General features: G+C 37.5%; 1 long non-coding RNA gene across 1 annotated transcript; it reads left to right on the forward strand.

The window, feature by feature from the left end:
• The first annotated feature begins 70 nt into the window (after window positions 1-70).
• On the forward strand, window positions 71-23,339 carry LOC121041066 (uncharacterized). Its single transcript, XR_005795552.1, has 3 exons — window positions 71-763; window positions 16,616-16,619; window positions 23,329-23,339. It is a non-coding gene; the product is annotated as an uncharacterized LOC121041066 (long non-coding RNA).
• The last annotated feature ends 990 nt before the right edge of the window (window positions 23,340-24,329 follow it).

Genomic DNA, 24,329 nt, shown 5'->3' on the forward strand with positions numbered 1-24,329 from the left:
TCACTTACATAAACAATGAAAAGAATTATAAGCCAAAGGTGCCCGTTCCACGCTATTTTTGTTCCATACACCAAAAAGGATAATATGGAAATGAAAAGGATGGGAGGTTGCAATGAGATCTTTTGGACATACTGTTGCTGAGGAACCAAATATAGACTGTAGCTAAGTAAGTTTATATTCTGACACTATTCTGGGGGAGATGAGCTAGAAAGTCCCACACCTCATCAGACCCCAGAGACTATGAAAAACTGTTTCATAACAGCCTCTCATGGGATAAAAAGAGTGAGTAGGACAGGGCCTTACAGGTTGCAACTTTGCAAAGGACCAAACGTTGTAGGACCATATGGCCTGCTTCAGCCCACTGCAGACAGGGTAAAACTCTTCACCAAAGAACCCCACTGACCCCTCACATCCTCCATATCTATATTCATTATAGCACCCATCTTAGCCCTCTCACTTGCCCTACCCATATGCATCCCTCTACCAATACCATATCCACTCATTAACATAAGACCAGAAGTGCTATTTATATTGGGTATGTCAAGCCTCCCCGTCTACTCAATCTTACGGTCAAGATGAGCCTCAAATTCAAAATACGCTTTAATCAGAGCCCTCTCGGCCAAAGCCCAAACAATCTCACACAAAGCCATCATCCTCCTATCGCTCACATCTCACACTAGCCATCATCCTCCTATCAGTACTACTAATAAATGGATCTTGCACACTAGCCACATGAATTACCGCCCAAGAACACCTATGATTAGTTTTCCCCACAAGACCCTTAGCCATAATATGCTTCATTTCAACATCAGCAGAAACTACTTGGGCTCCCTTTGACCTAACAGAAGGAGAATCAGAATTCGTTTCTGGATTCAATGTTGAATGTACAGCAGACCCCTTTGCCCTATTTTTCCTAGCAGAATATGCCAATATTATCATAATATAATCGTAAAAAACATCCACACAACAATATTACTCTTTGGAGCATTCCGCAGCCAATATATACCAGAACTTTATACAGTCAACTTCACCGTCAAAGCCTTACTCCTAACAATTACCTTTCTATGAATTCCAGCATCTCTCCTATTCCAAGAGAATCATAAAGCATCCTGCCAAGACTCAGATATGATGTGATTCAAACCTCTGTTTGTATGGATGTGTGCAAGGTAACCAGGGCACAATGGTGGAGCTGTTTCCCTATAGTTAACACTTTATCTATTTTTGTGGCAGTTAAAGGTCAAAGTTCACAGACTTTGCAGAAGTACACAGGCCTCCAATTGTCTATATAAAAATAGTAATGGCCTGCCTTACTTGTTATCCCAATGGCTGCACAATACATATATTAGCATCTTTTTTATAAGTGCACTTAGTGACTGACTTTCTCCTCTGACCTAATAATTATTTTTTCCTCAGTGATTAGCATTATTCAGACCCTCGTGATTAAAGGGTTACTTAAACCTCTTTTGGAAGGATGAGTAATTTTCTGCTTGACGTCTTAGTTAAATATGGAATTAGATTGCAGAGTACTATGGGGTTTCTTGTTTAATGCCAATAGCTCTTGTCCAGAAGCAATTGTTGGGAGATTTTAACATTTAATCATTTCATTTGATATTATTAATTATTTCATCAGTATTATGCTAGAGGAAAGATACTGATTAAATAAATAATAGTTTGAAATTTGCATTTCAAATAGTGTTGTCAGATGTGAGTTATTTGTAACCAAACTTTTCAGGGTAAAGTGTTATTACGCTAAGACAGTGAAAATCCTCTATATAATACTATAATGATAGATATGTGCCGTTGTACAATTGTCCAAATCCTTAGATTCTGCAGCATCAAGAGTGAACCCTAAGGCAAACTACAGAATTTTAGTAATATGATGTGTCAGTATAGGCTCACCGGTAGTAGCAAATGTACCACTGTGGTAGTAGATACTGGTAATGGGAAGGGTCTGCATGTGCAGTGGGTAAATAGGAAATCCCTGTGCCGTCCTCTTAATTTTTCTGTAAACCTAAAACTGCTCTAAAAGAGTAAAGTGTTTTTTTAAAAAAGGCAAAAGAATTTATTACAGCTCAACCATTATGTTGTACGTACTAAAAAGGAGTTTGTTTCAAAATAAAATTCATTTTCGGGGCGCCTCGGTGGCGCAGTCGGTTAAGCGTCCGACTTCAGCCAGGTCACGATCTCGCGGTGCGTGAGTTCGAGCCCCGCCTCAGGCTCTGGGCTGATGGCTCAGAGCCTGGAGCCTGTTTCCGATTCTGTGTCTCCCTCTCTCTCTGCCCCTCCCCCGTTCATGCTCTGTCTCTCTCTGTCCCAAAAATAAATAAACGTTGAAAAAAAATTTTTAAATTAAAAAAAATAATAAAATAAAATAAAATTCATTTTCTATAGTATAACAAACTCCTTTTTAGTATGTACAACATAATGGTTGAACTGTACATTTTCTATGCAATTAGAAAACAATGAATTTTCCCAGCATTGGCATAATTATAAATTACTGCAATAATTTCATTACATTTTTTGTGAACAAACATGGCTTGATTATTCTGAGAGGGAAAGCAATTAATTCTGCACACAGGTTCTACAAAAGATTTCAGCTAATGAATTTATCAAAATAGCAATTTATACCTGTTAAGTTACTTTTTATAGTCTATAGATAAAAGTGAAAATATCCCCCAGTGTGAGTGCTTACTCTGATGACTTAAAATAACTATCCTTAAAGAAACTTTGCACAAGTTCAAAGTTAGATAATAATTGTTGCAAAGATGTTAAAAATAAAAGAAGAAAAAATATGTGCTCCTTTAATATGCGTAGTCAACAGTTGCAACACTTTATAAAAAGAAGGTTATTTCACAACTTTCCTAGAAATTGTACTGGAAAAATTCTGCTATTTTTTGGTTTTCTTTCTCTTCAGGATAAAAGTATACTCTTCATTTAGGGATCCCTTGTTTGCTTGAACCACAATGGTCCATTATAACCTTGTGATATGTCCATTGTATTTGTACCAAATAGTTCTTTGATTTATTGATGTCAGAGACAAAAATGGTAATGGGATCCCAATATAGCTTTCTGGTTTGGAAGACTACATCCTTTAAATAATCTAGAATAGAGAATACTACTTTTGGCAACGTGCACTAGTGTTAATCTTGCTCTGGCAGGTCATCAATGAACAGGGTATTTTCCTGCCCTACCCCGGTAGGAAGTTCTGCTAATGCCAGAGTTAAAAAGTTCTCTTAACATTCATGCATAATTCAACATGTGCCTTCTGATTTCTGAGGACTGTGCCTATCGTTGCAAAAGAAAAATACTTCATTGAAACAGAAAATACATGTGATAAGGCAAAATAAATTGCTTTGTATGGGGAAAGAAAATATTTTTATTTAGTGTTTATTGAAATGGTGTTAGATTTAAAAATCCTAACATTGGGGCGCCTGGGTGGCGCAGTCAGTTAAACGTCCGACTTCAGCCAGGTCACGATCTCGCGGTCCGTGAGTTCGAGCCCCGCGTCAGACTCTGGGCTGATGGCTCAGAGCCTGGAGCCTGTTTCCGATTCTGTGTCTCCCTCTCTCTCTGCCCCTCCCCCGTTCATGCTCTGTCTCTCTCTGTCCCAAAAATAAATAAACGTTGAAAAAAAAATAAAAATAAAAATCCTAACATTAAAGATAATGCAATGAAAGTTAAGTTTCTTTCCATTACATATCCACATCTCCTTCCTCAGAGGTAATAACGAACAGATTTTTGTATCTTTCCTGAAATAATATTCTATGTTTGCAAATATAAATACTTACACACACACACACACACACACACACACATATATATATATTTTTTTTAATTTTTTAATGTTTTTATTTATTTTTGAGACAGAGAGAGACAGAACATGAGCAGGGGAGGGGCAGAGAGAGAGGGAGACACAGAATCCAAAGCAGGCCCCAGGCTCTGAACTGTCAGCACAGAGCTCGACATAGGGCTCGAACTCACGGACTGTGAGATCATGACCTGAACTGAAGTCAGATGCTTAACCAACTGGGCCACCCAGGTGCCCCTGTTTTTAAAGCAAAATTGGGGCATACCTTGGAAAATATTTTAATTAATATACTATATATAGGTATTCATATAGATAGTAAAGTGGACATATTTCCAATGGGTATATTTAAAGCATTTTACTGTCAGTAGCTATTTCTCCCTAGAGTCAGTTTATGGAGAATAATTCAACATTACCTACAAATTATTTGAGTACTTTGCCAGACTCCTATAGGGGACATATTATTCAAATAAGACATTATTAACTTGAATAATAACAGTAATGAATAAAGTTAATTGAGTGATCCGTATGTACCAGACCCTCTGGTAAGTGATTTACACATATAAACTTATTTAATCATTGAAACAAAAGCTTACTATGTTTATACCATTTTATAGATGAAACTGAATCACAGAAAGACAGGTAACCTGTGAAAACTCACACAGCATATGAATAGCAAAGGCAGAGTTTGGATCCACATAATCTGCCTCATGTTTCTATGTTTTCTGCTATATTAGCTATCAATACTTAATAAGGACTACTTCTTTGTTCTTAATTTGAAAACATTGTCTTTGAATATAGCATAGATCTTTTAAAGAAAATGCATGTTATGACATAATATTCCCTTTTTTCCCCATTCTGTGTGTTCCAAACATAAATGACAGAAAAGTCTCTTTTTGTCCATCATAATATACTTTCTCTGCATTACTCTCCACAACCTAAGTTGCTGTCATCCCCAACTCTTTCCAAAGAACTCTCAGAAATCTTGTCTATGAGACTGTGTTGACAACCACACAGAATGTGCTGGATTCATCTTATGTATCTGAGGTTATGGCACCAAACTTCTGGTCTTATATGATCCATTTGGAAATTGACTTCCTGTCTCTCAGCGTTGGGCTCCTCAGCTGTGTGTGACAGTTGGATAGCTATTGGGCTCTCTCTTGGCTTCCCTCCTACCTTCCCTGTCACTTCCATCAAAACAAAGAATCCTTCAGTGATATATTAATTCTTCTAGAATCAAACCTTTGTTTAAAGGAAGTAATCTTGATTTTACAATGAAGTCCTCATAAGTGTGGAAATGTTGACCCATATTATCTTCCTCAACAGCAACATTCTGCTAACAGTGCCTGAGTGCAGCTGTGCGTGACCAAAATACTTCCATGGACAGTTTCCATTTATCCTTACAGAGCAGAAGCTAAACAATATTGTTGAAAGGAAAAACAACCAAGATATTGAATGTTTTGGAGGAAGATCTCAGCTTCTTTTTGAAATCATATGCATTCTTATCAGTGTAATTAGATATTTATTTTCAGTTTTATATCTCAAATTATAAAACCATCAAATCATGTCTAATGAAGAAGTGAGAGTCACCTGAGAGAGAGAGGGAGACAGAGAGAAAAAAGAGATTACTGCAGAGTAAGGGAGATGTTCCTAAAATTACTCTAAAAAGAATATTGGCTTAGAAGCATGATTTAATCCTTCTTGCCTGACTGGGAATACCCTCTGTATTGCATTTTACATTCAATTTTATGCAAGGGTCAGTTTTGTTCCCTTGAGAATGATGAGCTAGAGGGATAGGTTGACTTGGTGCCAATTTCTATATTTTTTTAAAGGGTGCAAGTTGTAAGACAATATTATAGATTTGGTAGGAACTGGAGATTTTAACTGCTTAGGTGAATTGAGTCTTTCCCCTTCTCCACCATTTATACGTGCATATTTGCGGGGGGGATTTTTCTGTTTATTTGTTGTTATTTTGTTGTTTATTTAACTGGTTTATTTTCTTATAATTTTGTTGTGACTATTCACAAATATTCCATTTCTCTGCCTTTGTTGCTTTGACGGACAAATTATGAGTAAATGTGGTATGTAGAACTTCCAGGTGTTATCATGTCAGTATGGGATGGAGACTATCAGTCTCAGACCTTGAATGAATTACATGAACAGGCTCTTTGCTGATCTGCTTTGGACATGTAGTGTGAGGGAGAAATAACCCTTTATTGTGCTAATGCACTGAGATATGGGGATTATTTATTACTGTAGCATAACTGAGACACCCTTGCCTATGCTAACACATAATTTTTCTCTTCTGAATATATCCCTATGGATCTTCAATGGTGTAAAATTTATTAAAATTTATATCAAGATATCTTACTGGAGCACATTAATTTTGTTATTTCAATTGTCATATATTGTTATATCATTACATTACAATCCCCATAATTCTTATCCTTTTTTCTGCTCCTAGGAGAAATTACACCTGGTTTTCCATGCTATTACTTTTTTCTTTCAAATCACATCTATATGTTCTCTGATTTTGTCTGAGTTGTCATATTCTCACACAATCTTAGTGGTGAGCCACCACTAAGTGAGCCACAACTGACCATGGGTTTGACTCTTAAAATTAATAAGCATCTTGCCCATAGGGGTTCACCTGATACCTACTCACACTATTGTTTGTAATAAGAGGATGTATCAGTCTTATGAGAAGTTGTTCTGATCTCACTAGGAAAATAAGCTTTTCTCTCCCTGCATTTATAGCATGGAGGAAGAATTCCTGTTCCATTTCAATTGGCAACCCTGGCTCTATAAATAGAATGTATTCTTTTGGAGTCTGATTTCACAAAGTCATATAGTTTTACTTAATATTATTTAAAAAATAAAATCCAGAAATATCATATATATGGTATATAAATATTGACTCAGGTCAGCCTTTCATTCAACAACAAAGCTTTAAATTAAGATAAGGGACCTCTGGGTGCTTCAGTTGGTTGAGAGTTCCACTTCAACTCAGGTCATGATCTTACGGTTTTTGAGTTTGAGCCCTGCACTGGGCTTGCTGCTGTCAATGTGGAGCCTGCTTTGGATACTCTATACCCCTCTCTTTCTGCCCCTCCCCTGCTTGCACTCTCTCTCTCAAAAATAAATAAACATAATAAATAAATAAATAAATAAATAAATAAATAAATAAGACCATTGGGGAGCACAAATTTTACATCAATCATTTTCTTCATTAGAATATATTTCATAAATGATATTAAGTTCTCAAGAATTTTATCTCCTATTTTGCAGTCACTCCCTTGTGACTTAACTTTAAGCATTTAAATATATTCATGTAAATAATCTTTCCACTACCTTATACCCTCTGGCATTGATCTCCGCTCCTCCATGACATTGTCCTTCAACCTGCCTCAGCCATACATTTCCATGGGAATACCCTAAAGATCTTGTCCTTTATAATTACAACCACTCCACATTTCAATTTTATGTATCCCTCTAACTACATCCTCTTCTTTTTTCTTATTTTACCTCAAGACCCAGACCCCTAATCTTCTTCAATCTAACCACACCTCCCCATGTCTTTTTCTTCCACTCAGCTTAAAATCATGGTTTCTGATTTTAATTTCTTGTATATCCTCCCTATAGTCTTTTCTTTATGTTATCCTTGCTTTATTTTTTACCTCCTTAGCAAAACACAAATCTCGTTTAATTAAACTCTTCTCCTATACCAAGCTCCACCTGTGCACCATAAGGCTGGGGGAAAAAACACAACTATGCTAACTTGTTTTACTTTCAATTCGTGATTTTGAATCACAAACAAATCCTCCATTTCTCTCAGCAATCACACTATATATCCCTAATCATTTCATATTTCTTATCTTCTTTCCTTCTCAAATTCTTACATGTCTCCATCCTCACCTTACTTTCTACTTTGCTGAGAAAATTATAGCTATCATCAGTAAACTTTCACAGAAATCCATGACTACACTTCTTAACCAGCCACCAATATTAGCATATTCATACTCCAGTATTCATACTTGTTGCCATATATGAGACCACAGTGTTTTTATTTAAACATAACACCTCTGCTCATGATCTAGATCTCATCTCCTGTCACCTAGTCAATGTCATTATTCCAGAATGTACTCTTCTCCAATATGTTTGTTTCTTTTTTACTTGCTGCTGAATCAGTATAAAAATATATTATTATTTCTTCTGTTTGAAAATATTTCTCTCCCTATTAGTTCCAATGCCAGTTTGGCAAAGATCTGCAAATGACCAATAGGTATATGAAGAGGTGCTCAACATCACTGATCATCAGTGATATGCAAGTCAAAACCATGGTGAAATGTTACCTCACACCTGTTAGGGTGGTTATTTTCAAAAAGACAAGAGACAACTGGTGCTGGAGAGAATATAGAGAAAAGGGAACACTTGTGCACTGTTGGTGGGAATGAAAATTGGTATAGCCATTATGAAAAACAGCATGGAGTTTCCTCATAAAATTAAAAATAGAACAATCATATGATCTAACAATCCCACTTCTGGGTATGTATCCAAAGGAAACAAAATCACTATCTTGAAGAGATATCTGCACACCTGTATTCATGTGGCATTATTCACAAAAACCAAGATATGCAAAAACCTAAGTGCTTGTCAACAATGGAGAAAGAAAATGTGATATGTTTCTACAATGGAATATTATTCAACCTTAATAAAGAAGGAAATCCTGCCCTCTGTGGCAACACGGATTAACTTAGAGGGCATTATGCTAAATGAAATAAACCAAACACAAAAAGACAAATACTGTATGGTATCACTTATATATGGAATCTGGACCAAAAAAAAAAAAATTGAACTCAGAAACAAAGATAGAATGATGGTTACTGGTTCCTCCGAAGGTGGAGGAAAGAGGCAGATATTGGTCAGAGAGTACAAATTTTTAGTTCTAAGATGAATTATTTTTGAGGATCTAACGTACAACATGGTGACTATAATAAGTATTTTGTATACTTGAGATTTGCTGAGATTAAACATAAGTGTTCTCAGCACACACAAAAAATAACTATATGAAGTGATGCATGTGTTAATGAATTTGATTATGGTAATCATTTAACAATGTATATGTATATTAAATCATCACACTGAGCAATTTAAATACATATGATTTTATTTGTTGATTGTAGTTGGGAAATGCAGTTGTCAATAAAGTTGGAGGAAAATTAACCATTTCAAACTAATTCCTTTCATAGAAGAATATGAGGTGTCCCATATTTAGCCACACATTTATATTTTTTAGCTTCTAATTATTTTTCTTAAGTTATATATAGTTTTCTTATGAAAAATTTATTTGTATACCTTGATTTCATGTTGAAAAACTAATTAACATCCCACGAAATAATTGGTAAACCTGATGATGCAAATTTACCCCCAAAAAAATGATACCTTCAAATAATTTATTTGTTAAGACACTGTAAACAGATTTTATTCCAACTGTTATTTCTGTTCTTACATGTCCTTTATAGAAAAAGGACATAGTGTTATAATGTATTCCAGATTCATTTGTAGATTTATTCAAGAATACTGTTAAATATGGAACTGAAGTTGGTCTTAAGTACTATAAATGGTACACATAATTCTATATTATTCTATAGGAAGGAAATATCTCATTTAAGTCATATGCCTGCTTATTCTATATATAATTCAAAGATATCTTTGGCCAGCTCAAAATAGAGTCTTGCTAGCTCCCAAACTCAAAGTGGAAGTTGAGAGAAAATAACAGAATGAGCAATTCTTGTTGCAAAATATTAATGGTAGATCGTTGCAAAGTTTTTTTGAATGTTTGCCTGACTTTTCGATGGGTGGTATTTTACATATATTTTGGGTGTGTTTTTTACAACACTTAATTTATAAAAATGATACCACACTTAGATTAATCCTTGTTTCTAGTTAATAAAATTACATTTATTTGCCTGGAAAATGTTCTAAGAGTCCCAGGTTTTATGAGGTTACACCTTACAAAATTGTACATTATTTCCTATACATTTGCATAAATGATAGTGTCTTATTTTAAATACTTTGAGCACCTTTTTGAAATTGTTTTTAGAATCAAGTTTATTATAAGAGAACTAACCAGATGAAATTGAATTGTGATTCCCTCTTTTTGCATTGGTTATCATATTTTTATATCTGTTAGGAAAATCATATGTAAAATACATATATATGTATACGTGTGTGTGTATATATATATATATATATATAGTCAGTCTTCTAGCAAATTCTTATAACTCAACTCATTATAAGCATCATCAGCCTTCTTCAACAATCACTTATGATTTTATTTGTGATCCTGAGTTTTTTCTTTCCTAGAGAAGTAATCAAGGTGAGAAGTGAAGTCATAAGACTTTTAAACTGAAGTAAAATAGCTATCTTGAGTTTTCTCTTTAAAAATAATCACCATTGGTGACTGATTTATGTCATAGTAAGTATTTTAGAGCACCTTTCTGAAAATTGTTTTTGAGTCAAATTTATGAGTAATAATGTAAGTTGCTTATTGTTAGGCTTAATATGTAATGGAAATGTAGTTGTAACCATACCTGTATTTTAAGAATCAAAACAGCACTATGAAATATTAGTCTGGCAACTTTAAGTTGTCTATTACTTTGAATGAAGAAAACTTCAAACACAAAAGGAAAAAAAAAAGAAAAAGTGTTTAATTTCCTATATTGAATTAAAGATCCTATCAAATTCTACTAATCTGTGTTATACATTACCTTAGGGGAATGATGGGAAAAACGTATTAGGGAACACTGTCACACATGTAAAAAATTACCTGACATTAAAATGTAAATATTGCCCAAATCATAATCCACTCATCAGTGGTATCATTTCAGTGGTTCTTTACAACCTACCATTGGTCATAAGACATGAGTTAGCTACAAGCATTTCTATTGATTTCCATTGTCTAGAAAGAAACTAAAATATTTCATTTGAGCCAGTGTGCCAACACTGAAATTATTTTTCTGACAACTGGGCAATGTTCATCCTGGTTTGTTTAGACAACCAATTAAAGTAAGATATCAAATCAATTGCTGATTTTTCTATTGTAGTAAAGTCAACACCATGATATTACCCCTTTCATTTTGTCTCATATTTTCATTTTGTCTCCATGAGAATAGTCCTGTAGAGTGTACCAGCTTTTCTCTATTTTCTCTCCACCCCTAGATGCACTGGATGTGGTAAGTAGAAAGTAGGGAGTACCCAAGGGATTAGTAACATATGAATGCCAGAGAATGAGAGATAAACTCCATGAAACTTAGAAGCCTGCCACTTCTGTGTTGATTCTAGAGGCTGAGACATCTGCCGCATGTCAGGGGACTCTGTTTAAAGAGAAAGGTACATTTCTCTACATTACACCACCCACCCATGAATAAAGAGGCACAGCACCTACAGAACCTCTCTGGATGTTGGTGTAGAGGCCACATTTCAGTATGCTGCTCTGATGCCCTCACCCATAAGCTTTGAGTGGGATCCAGCAACACAGGGCTCTGCAGAAAGTGTGTGGTGTCCACTCTCCTGCTCCTCAGGCCTTAATTATTCAAAATTAATTGCATGTCTTTGGTAGATATTGCCTCATTTATAAAAATGCTTGTATTTTGCATATGTGTAACTGTGTAAGTTAACTCAAATTCTTAAAAAGGCATAAACAACCAAGCTGTTGGATGAACATAGAATGAAAAGAATAAAACTAGAAATGGATTTGCTTTCCTTTTTATAAAATGAACTTGCTATGAGGCGTAAGAGACAGATCTATGAATGAAAATCATAACTCCCAATTAGTTAATTAGCTCATAGGTTTACTAAATAAACAAGTGAATGTTAATTTTAAGTAAAAACTGTCATTCACGAGTCTTTTTGGTGGTACATGTTAATCAAGAGTTGAAAATTTTTTGTGATAGATTTCAAATATCAGCAGCATTTTTCTACATTTCTCATGCTACTGAATTTTTTTTGTTGTAATTTACATTATGAGATGGGAGGTAGTATGATATAGCATTTAAGAATTTAGACTTTTGGGGTGCCGGGGTGGCTCAGTTCGTTAAGCGCCTGACTTGGGCTCAGGAGATGATCTTGTGTGCGTGGGTTTGAGCCCTGCATCTGGCTCTGTGCTGACAGCTCACAGCCTGTAGCCTGGTTCAAATTCTGTGTCTCCCTCTCTCTCTGTCCCTCCCTTGATCCCACTCTGTCTCTCTCTTTCTCTCAAAAAATAAACATTAAAAAATTGAAAAGAATTTAGGCTTTTTAGTTAAACTGTATAAATTTAAATGTTAAATGTGTCATTTTTAAGTTTTGGTGGCCTTTAGCAGGTTGTGTAAGTTTTCTGAACTTCAATTTTCTCCCATGTAAAGTGGGGATAATAATGGTACTGGGTCAGAGGTTGGTATGAGGTTTTAATGATATAGAACACGTAATGTGCTGGCCATAGAAGAAGCCTTCAACAAATATGAAGTATTAATATTCAGGAAACTACATGTCACCTTCTTTAATTGTGAAATAACAAGCCCTTTGAAGCCTTAAAATGGCAGATGTCTGCTATTTTAGGTAATATCTATGTAAAGTGAAGGGAGGATTTAATCAGTTATTTCATGAATAGAGAAAAGAACCACTATGTAATCAAGGTTTATGAACAAATTATAAGGACTGACTTTATAGTAGTGACCTACTGAATAATTACTCATGTTTTTTAACTTTAAGAAGTCCGTCTCATTAAAGTCCCTTTTAAAAGCATTTAATTATGCCATAGATCTAGTTATCTTGTATGCCAAATTGTCTTAGCTCCTAGCTACCTCATCCTTTTTCTTCCAACTTATATATTTTTATATCTCCCTCACATAAGGGATTTTGCAATTAGAACAAATAATGTGTACAATTAGCAGTTTAATTTAGATTGAAATAATGTTTTCATCTCATGTCTGGTGAAAGACAATTTTTTTTTTCTAAAACACCTTAATTCTCTCATCAGTACTGTCAAAGTAAGTATTTGTTAAAGGCAGAAATATTAATGGGAATGTGGGTCCATTTTTTTCTTCCCATAGAAGAGCAAAAGGACCCAAACACAAAGCACTTTTTTGGCATTTGCAGTTACAGATCTCACAGAAAATAACTGGGTAATTGTTTTGTCAGTTTAGAGATCACACGCAGAATTATAGCGTTTGCTTCATTTCACTTCTGTCTTGGATTGATAGGACAAGCTATTTGGGGGAAGATTCTGGTTTCAAAATACGCTGTGGAATTTTTCCATCAAATCAATATCTCTAAAAATTTGTGCATGATGAATGAAATTTTGTGCCTTTAATGATGACCTCCACCGTTCTCAACTGTTTCTCACTGGGGAGTACAGAGTAGTTATCATAAAATGAACTTACATCAGGCTTTCTATTGTCTTCTTCAAGTTGTGAACTGATTTCATATATTTGGATTTCACTGCCTGACCTGAAATTGGTTCATTGATTGTGATATGTCTCTCTGTGCTTCTTCTCATAATTGTTTTCCAGAGAATGTGACTTACACGTTAAATGCTAAGTACTTTGTGTAGGATCGGGGGACATCGATAATGAACCCAAGAAGAAAATGCATGATATATAATGAAATATTGATAGTCTTCAACACATATAACACTGTGACTAGCAGTTTTCATAGAAACCCTTACAATTAAAAATGAACTTATAGTCACAGACACTTATAATTCTATTACTCAAAAATCTTTTTCTCAACTATGAAAAACATTAATACGTTAGTACTGGTGACAGCATCACAAACATCCTGTTGGAAAACCAGCTTTACCTGATTCTTTCTCTGCAACTCTTCTGCTACTCCTAAATTTAGACTAGATCTCACAAACTTAAATGCCTGAGGGAATTGTACTGTTAACATCTCTTCCATAAGAGTATCAGGCAATAAATGCATTTATGAACCCTATGCATAGCATCTGCCTAATTTCACTGCTATTTATACCAGCCCAAACAAGTCCCACATTGGTTTAGATTAATTGTCACAAGTTGGTTTAGACCATACCTTACCATATACTGTTTCTGCCTTCCATCTCTAATAACTCAAGTACACTCTGCATACTATGTACTGGTCTCCTGTATAACAAGACTGATGACATCGTTTTCCTGTTTACAATATGCTTTACTTTCCCTATGTTACTTGATGCACACACTTCACTTTCTAATCCCATCTTCTACCCCTCACCTCATTGCCGCGCGACCCGTGCTCTGGCCCCATTGAGTATCTGTCATATTGAGACTCTTGAGTCCCTCAAGATTTTTCGTGACTAACATTTGTCCTTTAATATCCTTCACTCCTAGAAATGTACATTGTCTGTGAATCTTTCCTTGGAAATCAGCAATTTTTCATCCAGGACCCAGGGAATAGGTTCTACCCATTTCCATACCACTTCTCCCGTTGTATTGCAATTTTCAGGGTATGTGTATGTTTCCACTATCTGCCTTGCAGGGCAAGGAAAAATTCTTGTTTATGTTTACAAGAAAACCTAACAACACCTAAACAATTTTTAATTAATTAAAAATTAATATGTGCGTGTGTGTGTGTGTGTGTGTGTGTGTAATAAACATACAAGGTAACAGTATGGTAAATTAAAATTATATGTGCACAGCAAAGCACAATAAATGTTTCTTTTAATTTTTCATGTAGTGAAGATTTCTTTCAGCAAAAGTGAAAATATAGATAAAAACAACAAATGCAATGAGAATTTTCAAAGGCAATGTGTCCTTTATTTTCATATTAACGGAGGTCAGTCTGTACACAAATCCATATATCTACCATTGTTTCTTAGCCTTGACCTAAGTGCCTTCCATATCTGCAGTTCTTTTATAATTTTCTACTTTTCTGTAGAGTTTTCACCTACTTTTCATTGAAGTAGCAGAAAGAACTGTCCTTGGAATTTAAATGTTTTAAAAAGTAAATGTTTAGCTTTATGCTTATGAGGTAACAGACTTTTTTTTATGATTTCCTGCACCTGAGTCTCAATTAGACCTCAAAAGACAAATTGGAAAAAGCACAATAAACTGCCATTTGGTGCATGTGTGTGTGTGTGTGTGTGTGTGTGTGTGTGTGTGTGAAGAGTATGGGGTAAAGCTAGTGATTTAAAATTCTAAAACACATATTATTACTATTCCTCCATAAAATCTCTGTTTTTCATTACTGGACTTAGAATATTGCTATTACCTGTCTTTGTGATGATTCTGCTGTAATATCGCTAAGATCTCTTCATTAAGCTTTCATTAAAATTGATTTAAAGACGGATGGAAGAGCATAGTCATTGCTTATTTTTTTCAATAAAGGCAATGATGTATATCTAGGGTGTAGCATAAAGCTTCTTCTTTTTTTTAATTTTTTAATTTCTTTAAAAATACTATCCATATTTTTATTAAATCACACTTTTAAAATAAGAAATGTTTTTTTTTTAATTTTTGTTAATGCTTATTTATTTTTGAGAGAGAGGGAGAGAGAGACAGAGATTGGGGAGGGGCAGAGAGAAGAGGGAAACACAGAATCTAAAGCAGGCTTCAGGCTCCAAGCTGTCAGCACAGAGCCTGATGCAGGGATCAAACCCACGAATCATGAGATCATGACCTGAGCTGAAGTCGGACACTTAACCGACTGAGCCACCCAGTTGCCCCTAAATGCTTACATTTCTTATTGCTTACTTTAATAGTTTTCTGTCTTTTTCCATTTCTACAAAGTTCTAAAACTATTGTCTTTGATTTCTGAGTTCATCAGAGAGTTCAGGTAATGAATTAAAGCTCTAGTGTCAGAAATGGTTTGAATAACATCTCTGCCAATTATCTCTATCTTGATTAAGATATTTAACCTTTCCAAGCTGTACAAAAAAAATGGGAATAATACTGAAACCATGTCACAGAGTCTGGAAGATTAAATAAGCTAATGTATGTAAAACAGATTGTAAAGTATCTAGCCAATAATAAGCATTTAATAAATGTCAGTTGTTGAGATAATATGATGTTGATGATGATGATGCTATTTTATCAGTGTCTATTACACTGCAATGCTATTGCAATCCAGCTTCCCCCTATGTCACTTCACACTAAAAAAATTGCTGCCTATAATGATAACTGTTTGTTACATCATTCAAAATGATCTACAGTGCACCAGGCCCTGTTCTATTGGATGGAGATACAGCAGTGTATGAACAGATGAAAGTCCCAGTCTTTTAAAAAAGTTTTTTGATGTTTTATTTATTTTTGAGAGACAGAGAAAGACTTAGCCTGAGTGCGGGAGAAGCAGAGAGAAAGGGAGACACAGAATCCAAAGCAGACTTTCTAGGTGCTGAGCTGTCAGCACAGAGCCCAATGCAGGCCTCAAACTCATGAACTGTGAGATCATGCCCTGAGCTGAAGCCAGATGCTTAACTGACTGAGCCACCCAGGCCATCCAGTCCCAGTCTTTTTAAAGGTCGAGAGGCGATAGACAATACACAAAGAAAAAGTGAATTATGTTGTATTTTAGGTAATGCTACATGTCATAGAGAGAAATAAAGCCAGAGTGAAGTATAGATAACTGGGAAGCAATGGTGAAGTTTTAAATAGGGCAGTCACAGGGCTCCTACTAAGAAAGTGATATTTGAACAAAGACAAAATGAGGTGAAGAAAAAACCAAAACACTTGGGTAAATTTCCTAAGAAAGAACATTTCAGGTACAGGGCAAATGCTTACTAAGTGCAAGATCAGAATAAGGTCAGAGGATTAAAGGGATCCAGTATGACTAGAGATCAGTTCCACTATGATATAGGCCATTACCATATGTTGCTTTTCTTCAGGTTAGTAGAGATTTTGAGCCCTAGTAATGACACCCTTTTCAATTTAAGATTGGTTTATGTGTTTGTTCACAGTAACAGTGAGACACTGAGCACCAAAAGGCCCCAAGTGGATCATTTGATCTCCACACACATTCTTCTCTGTCTTCACCATGTAAAAGCAGCTCCACCTCCTGCTGATTGGAGTCAGTATCCCAAAGATGATGGCCAACTCCTCTCTTTGCCGTTGATTCCTTGCGAGAGGAAGCCTAAAGCTCTGACAGCAGCTGCAACTTATAATTCAATAGGCCCCTTGTGGTATCTCCTGATGAGCCTGTGCCTCCTCTGGGCTCTGAGGCTTCAAGCACTGACAAGCTCAGAGGGATGGGGCCAGGAAGCACAAAATTCTCCAGAGTGTCTTTGGAAGGAATGATAAGTGGGATAACTCCTGCTTCCTGGAAGGACCTATATGTAGCTTTCCTATTACAGCCCTATACCGTGGTCCATGATTTAATGACTACATTACCTTGAAGGATAATGCATTGTCTTTTCATAGCGCTTTCACTTATAACAACAGTTACAACAGTCAGAAGATTGTTGTAGCATTGCATGAGATTAGCTGCTTCTGGATGGTGAGGTTTCAGATTTGACCTGTGGATTCTATGGTCATGGGCTCACTCTCACAACTTTAATGTGAAGTGAGTGCCCTGACCAGAAACTATGTCATGTGGGATTCCACACTTAAGAACTAGATATTCTATAAGCCTCTTGGTGGTGGTATTGGCTGAGTCTCTGCAGGAAGGGAAAGCAAACCTAACCCACAGTAAGTATCTCCTTCTGAGGGGACAAATAGCTGGCCCTTCTAGGATGGAAGGAGGCTAATATAGCCAATTTGGCATTCACTGGCTGCTTAGCCTTGTTAGAGAATAATGCCATTTTGAGAGGTCAGTGTTGATGTCTGTTGTTGACAAGTGAGACACTCAGAAGTATTAGTAGGTAAATTTACTTTGAGAGGTGGAGTCCATCATTTTGGTATCCATATGTACCTTTCATGTCTGTCACTGGGGCTACTCTAGAGCAGCTTGGGCTTGATCCCAGCTGTGTTATTTTCATTGTTTTGATGGGCTGCTGTTAGGCGTGTTTAACTTTATGACTTGGCAGTTCTGAAAGAAGCCAACTCATCGTGAGTAGCTCTGGATGAATATTCACTGAAAGTCCCCTTGGTCAAACATTTCTTTTCTATCAGGTCCTCAGACTTATTTTTCAAAGGCATACGATTATCCACACGGTGTTGCTTCAGAGTCCCTGTGGTTTACATCTGATTCTCCATGAGAGCTTGCTATAAGCTCCACAGTTAATCCTTTCCCATCATGGACGTCTCCAACCCCATAACATCTGCCGGATCACATAATGTAAGCAGGAGAGCAGACTGTACCAACTCTGGACCTACTACAGCATCCTTTTGTGCTCCAGGCCCTACTCAGTGTAGCCTACAGTTACATGTTTCATTTATTCTGTAGAGAATTCAAAATGCAGCAATTTGTATTTGAATTTGTGGGAAAACACAACATTCTTCTGACCACAGGATTCCTGAAAATTTTACTGGAGTTTCCTGTCTCTAAAACTTTCTAGCATTTATTTCTCATTACTATGGAACACATGTGTCTTACCACAGCCTCTAAACTACTAACTGCCTTCTGCTCATCCTGTTCAATCAACATGATGTTCATCAATGTAATGGATCAGTGAGATGTTCTGTGGAATGTCTAGGTGATACAGGTCTCTTCAGACTATGTTATGACACTGGATAACACAATTAACACAGCCCTGAGGCAAATATGCAAGTGAAAATTGTCTATTCCATATGAATGGCAGTGATTTCTTATCTTCTTTTCTAATTAGAATGGTAAAAACACATTCACCAAATTAACAACCACCAGTCATATACTTGTGGTTTTGATCATCTATTCCAGCAATGAAACCATGAGCAGAACAGTCCCTGTTATCAGTACTGCTTTATTAAATCGGAAATAGTCTACAGCCATTCTCAGTATCCATTTCTTCAGGGGCTAGTCTGTGAATTAAGTTAAGGTATAATATGCAGTACTGCCCTTCATCTTTAGTCTTTAATGATAGCACTTATCTCTGCTATAACTGCTGGGACATGATATTGGTTTTAATTTTCCATCTTGGCTGGCAGTGGATGGTTGGAAAATGGACAGTTCCAGAGATTTCCCTTTGGCCTTTCCTAATATTATAGCTCTTATTCTAGACTAGGGACTCTTATGGACTCTACACTAATTCCACTATTCCCTCAAGGACTGGGAAAACAAACACTGACTTGGGTTTCTGGACCCAGTGGGCACACAGTATTTTAGAATTTTTCCAGGATTCTGTTCATTACCTGTTTTCTATAGACTTTAGCAAAAAGGACTGTGATAAAACTATGAGTCTTTAGGTGTCAAAGTCATCTCAGAACATTTGTCTAATAGTTATTGAGAAGTCTGGCTATTTCCCTTTAACTAGGCTACAGTGTCTGAGTAAATGGTCATATGTAACTCCCTTTGGAGAGTTTCCATGTTACATACTTGCCATGGTGTTGCCAGGTTATTCTTCCCAGAGATTGGAACACCTCTTCAATTTGTAGGCTCCAGATATGAAAATGGGCTCAGGTATGGAAACTGAGCAAGGAATTGTGATTTTAGTTGAGACTCATCGTCCTGTTTTGCCATTCTTTTCAGCTTGAACTTTTTCCACATTTGTTAACTGCCTGGGTATTTTTCTTTTAGGGACATCATGGTCTATTAATCATCTTCACAACTTTCTGTAGGCAAAGTCCCCTTGTTTGCTCCCCTGACCTTACTGTCAAACAGTAATTACTGTCTCTTGGCTTCTGAATATTAAGTACTACCTATAACATCTATTACCCTGAGGTCCCTATTCGCCCAAGAATGTTAATGACAGCAGCTCACTGATCTATCTCCTCTTCTACATCTACTTCCCTGGGCCTTAGAGAAGATCTATCAAAGATGGTACTCCTGTCACCACACATGCCTGTAGGATTTGGTGAATTGTGTATTCTTTGGACCCTCTCCTGGATCAGAATTGTTTGGTGGGTCCTGTGTCCTTACATAATATATCCATTCCAGCATTCCCACTTCTCTTAGACTCTTAGTTCCTTTCTCAATCATCTGCCAGGGAAACTCAGGCATTTCTACTTCACTTAGAGTTGGCTATCATTTTTTCCCCAGGCTTCTATGAACCACTCCATTGCAACTTTCCTTCATCTGATGGTGTCCTTGGTAGAGTTTTAAATCTCCTGTCCCAAGAAAATGCTCTACCTTTCCAAGTCAATGAATTCTTGTTTATTCAGTCTTACATTCTGGCACTCTTAATTAAACACACTTCAAATCTAATCCCAGGAGGACTCTTTAGGCTCCTGCTGATAAATGCCAGCTAATTCTTATAATTCCTTATTGTATATAGTCTCTATCCTACCTTATCAGACTGAGCACATCCCCAGCTGAGTTATACTGGGATCTTACTCTGGTTGTCAGCTTAGTGGCCACCAGAGAAGGCGGAAGGACACCTGACGCTTCCTGACAGAGCAGCTCCTGCAGCATATTATAGCAGAGTGAAGTGCTCATTCTTACCAGAGAAGCATGGGTCAATCCTCTGCTAGACCTGAGAATATGAGTGGGTCAGGCATCTCCATTCAGATGTCTCTGAACCATATTTTAGCATTTCAGGTTTTCCATACCAGGCCCTGAACTTTGTATAACATACTTGCCTTAATTGAGCATTCTAATATCTCTGGAGCTTTGTACTCTAACAATCTTCAACCTGGTGCTTGACTGTGTTTGTCCTTCTACTGCAGGTAATAGGGTTCTCTATTGTAGAGGCTCTTGGCTCTAGAACTTAGCCATTAACTGTTTGCTAATAGCCTGAGTCTCTCATTATTTTTCCACAGGGCAGCAATACAATATAGCAGTACCCAGGCAACTCCACTATCTTTGTAAGCATCCCCCCCACCCTGTTAAATTTTTCATTGCCTTCATTCATGTCACCTGCCATGGCACTCTTCTCCATTGGGGCTGATTTCTTCTTTCGTGTTTTTTTTTTTTTTCAAGTCACTACACGTAAAATTGTTAGCAATTACACTGCCACTTTGAACTAGGGATCACCCATGCCTCATTTATCAACCAGAATGACATTCCCTTCACTCTTGGGGTGATGACGAGTCAGTCCCAAATCCAAAACTTACTTCCCGCTTTCTCAGATTACTGTAATTCTGATACCACTTCTATAGTCTAGACCTAATAAGAAGTAGATAATAAGATGGGCTTAGTTAGGCAAGGATTTTCTTAGAGGAGATGCCTCTGTGACAGAAAATGTGAGGGAGCTGGAGAAACCTGGGAGAGGTAAGTCTGACCCTTACTAAAGAAAGTTGTATGGAAGCATCCTAGTCTGCCCCACTATCTTAGAAGTTTCAGCAGAATCATCAGAGTCTTGGAGGCCTTTTAGGATCCCTGTGTGTTCAGGGAGAAGCCAGTGAGTATGGCCTTGGTGAAAAATGTGGTGGTGTCTTCAGAGTGTAGCAGCCAATGCCTTTGGCCAATTAAGCTTCCTAGACCTGGAGGTCTGCAGGGTGCATCCTCATGCTGCCATATTAAGTGAATAAAATATAATACATTAGTTCAAGGGGTAGAGGGGGCTAGGTTACAAACTCAAATAACTACAGGTATGAGTCTATATTATCTAATATACATATATATTATCTAATATAAATGAACAAAGTAGGCAGCCTAGTTACTGGAAAGGAACACTGCTCAAGCTTGAAGATAATTTTGTCTCAGTGTTGGGAAAACAAGGTTTAGTGCTGTGAGGGAATGATTGTTGCATGCAAAAATTGGAGTCAAGCACTTCCAGATCTTCTGGGGTTTTTTGTTTGTTTGTTTGTTTTGTTTTTGGTGTTTTCTTTTTGTGAAGCCAGAAATATAGATATTTATATGATATATGAATTTTACATACGGGAAACTAATTTTTAAAATAGCACAATAGAACACATAAACAACTTGATTTTAGGTTAAAGACTGAGTTTATGCTCCTCCATTTAATTATCTTAACCATTCTTCTCATCTTCCTCTCTGTTCACATACCCCAGCCATCTCATTCTACACTCTCACATGTAAGATGGGATAATGTCATTGCCTACCCTTTCTTCTATGTGCCTCCTAGTACTTGAATTCCTGGCATTGCAAAGACAAAGGCTTAAGATACCCTGTCGAGGCAAATTCTGCTCCCTTGTGCTGTGTCAATGTCGTGGTCACTGCCAAGGATGCCCCCAATCATTCTCTACTTATCCCCATTAATATACTTTTTAGAGTTTCCTACAGCCCTTGCCAATATCCTTCTCAGACCTATTGTCGCCACTGAGTATCTGTTGTCATTTCAATTCGAACTAGTAGACACTTACACACTAAGACACTCTTACCTTTAGACAAAATATGTTCCATATGTATGCACCTGTAACTTGGTAGCTTGCTTCTTGTTTTTCAGATTGATAAACCAAGAAAATAAATATTCCTGGGATTTTTTTCCCTTGCTCTAGAATGTCAGCGTCAAAATTTTTCTAAAATTAGGGTGGGCTGAAAGTTGTTGGCTACAGTAGAATGTGAGTGCCTTTTCCCAATGCATAGTTTTTATCTGAATCTTAAAGGAGTCCTTGACCCAAAAAATATATATACGAAAATTTATGTGCTTTGATTTGTTTTGTTTTCTAATTCAGAATCTCTTCTATAAGAGAAATCTACTTGGTCCCATGCACCCTTAGGACATTTTTCTATGCTGTTTCAGAGCCATAACTTTCTCATCCACCAATAATAGAGATTTATAAAAGTACATTTTTTCTCCTTCACATCTCTTTGCATCCCAATCATTTCTCTCCTCGAATTAGTCAGATTCAATAAATACAATGATATCATTTCACCGTTCTTTGCTTAAGTGTCTGTCTGAGCAAAGAGTGTTTAGAGAGCTTGGGAGTCTGTTCATGGACATTTTTTTCAACCTCTTGCAAGCCCAGTCTAAGCTGCTTGTTTATTCTCAATGCTGAAAACAGTTCAAAATAAGAAATAGGAAATATTATTGTGCATGTGTAGATATGAAAGACTTATTCATCTAATTCCTTATAAAGAGACACCAGGGGAAGATGGCGGCGTAGGAGGACGCTGGGCTCACCGCGCGTCCTGCTGATCACTTAGATTCCACCTACACCTGCCTAAATAACCCAGAAAACCACCAGAAGATTAGCAGAAAGGAGTCGCCGGAGCCAAGCTCAAACGAGAGGCCCACGGAAGAGGGTAGGAAGGGCGGCGAGGCGGTGCGCACTCCACGGACTGGCGGGAGGGAGCCGGGGTGGAGGGGCGGCTCGCCGGCCAAGCAGAGCCCCCGAGTCTGGCTTGCAAAAAGCGGAGGGGCCTGACGGACTGTGTTCCCACAGCAAGCGCGACTTAGCGTCTGGGAGGTCATAAGTTAACAGCTCTGCTCAGAAAGCGGGAAGGCTGGAGGACAAAGGGAAGGAGAGCTGCTGAGCCCCCTGACGACAGAGCTCAGTTTGGTGGGGAACAAAGGCGCTCGCCAGCGCCATCTTCCCCGCCCATCCCCCAGCCAAAATCCCAAAGAGAACGAGTTCCTGCCAGGGAACTTGCTCACTCCGCGCAAACACCCAACTCTGCGCTTCTGCGGAGCCAAACCTCCGGCAGCGGATCTGACTCCCTGCTGCTGCCACAGGGCCCCTCCTGAAGTGGATCACCTAAGGAGAAGCAAGCTAAGCCTGCCCCTCCTGCCCCTGTGCACCTTGCCTACCCACCCCAGCTAAGACGCCAGATCCCCAGCATCACAAGCCTGGCAGTGTGCAAGTAGCCCAGACGGGCCACCCCACCCCACAGTGAATCCCGCCCCTAGGAGAGGGGAAGAGAAGGCACGCACCAGTCTGACTGTGGCCCCAGCGGTGGGCTGGGGGCAGACATCAGGTCTGACCGCAGCCCCGCCCACCAACTCCAGTTATACACCACAGCACAGGGGAAGTGCCCTGCAGGTCCTCACCACGCCAGGGACTATCCAAAATGACCAAGTGGAAGAATTCCCCTCAGAAGAATCTCCAGGAAATAACAACAGCTAATGAGCTGATCAAAAAGGATTTAAATAATATAACATAAAGTGAATTTAGAATAATAGTCATAAAATTAATCGCTGGGCTTGAAACCAGTATAGCTGACAGCAGAGAATCTCTTGCTATAGAGATCAAGGGACTAACGAACAGTCACGAGGAGCTGAAAAACGCTTTAAATGAAATGCATAACAAAATGGAAACCACCACAGCTCGGATTGAAGAGGCAGAGGAGAGAATAGGTGAACTAGAAGATAAAGTTATGGAAAAAGAGGAAGCTGAGAAAAAGAGAGATAAAAAAATCCAGGAGTATGAGGGGAAAATTAGAGAACTAAATGATACACTAAAAAGAAATAATATACGCATAATTGGTATCCCAGAAGAGGAAGAGAGAGGGAAAGGTGCTGAAGGGGTACTTGAAGAAATAATAGCTGAGAACTTCCCTGAACTGGGGAAGGAAAAAGGCATTGAAATCCTTCAGACGTAACTTGAATCGATCTTCTGCACGACATATCATAGTG

This window comes from Herpailurus yagouaroundi, unplaced genomic scaffold, assembly GCF_014898765.1.
Source record: "Herpailurus yagouaroundi ecotype Mexico unplaced genomic scaffold, PumYag 182, whole genome shotgun sequence".
Classification (NCBI taxonomy): domain Eukaryota; kingdom Metazoa; phylum Chordata; class Mammalia; order Carnivora; family Felidae; genus Herpailurus; species Herpailurus yagouaroundi.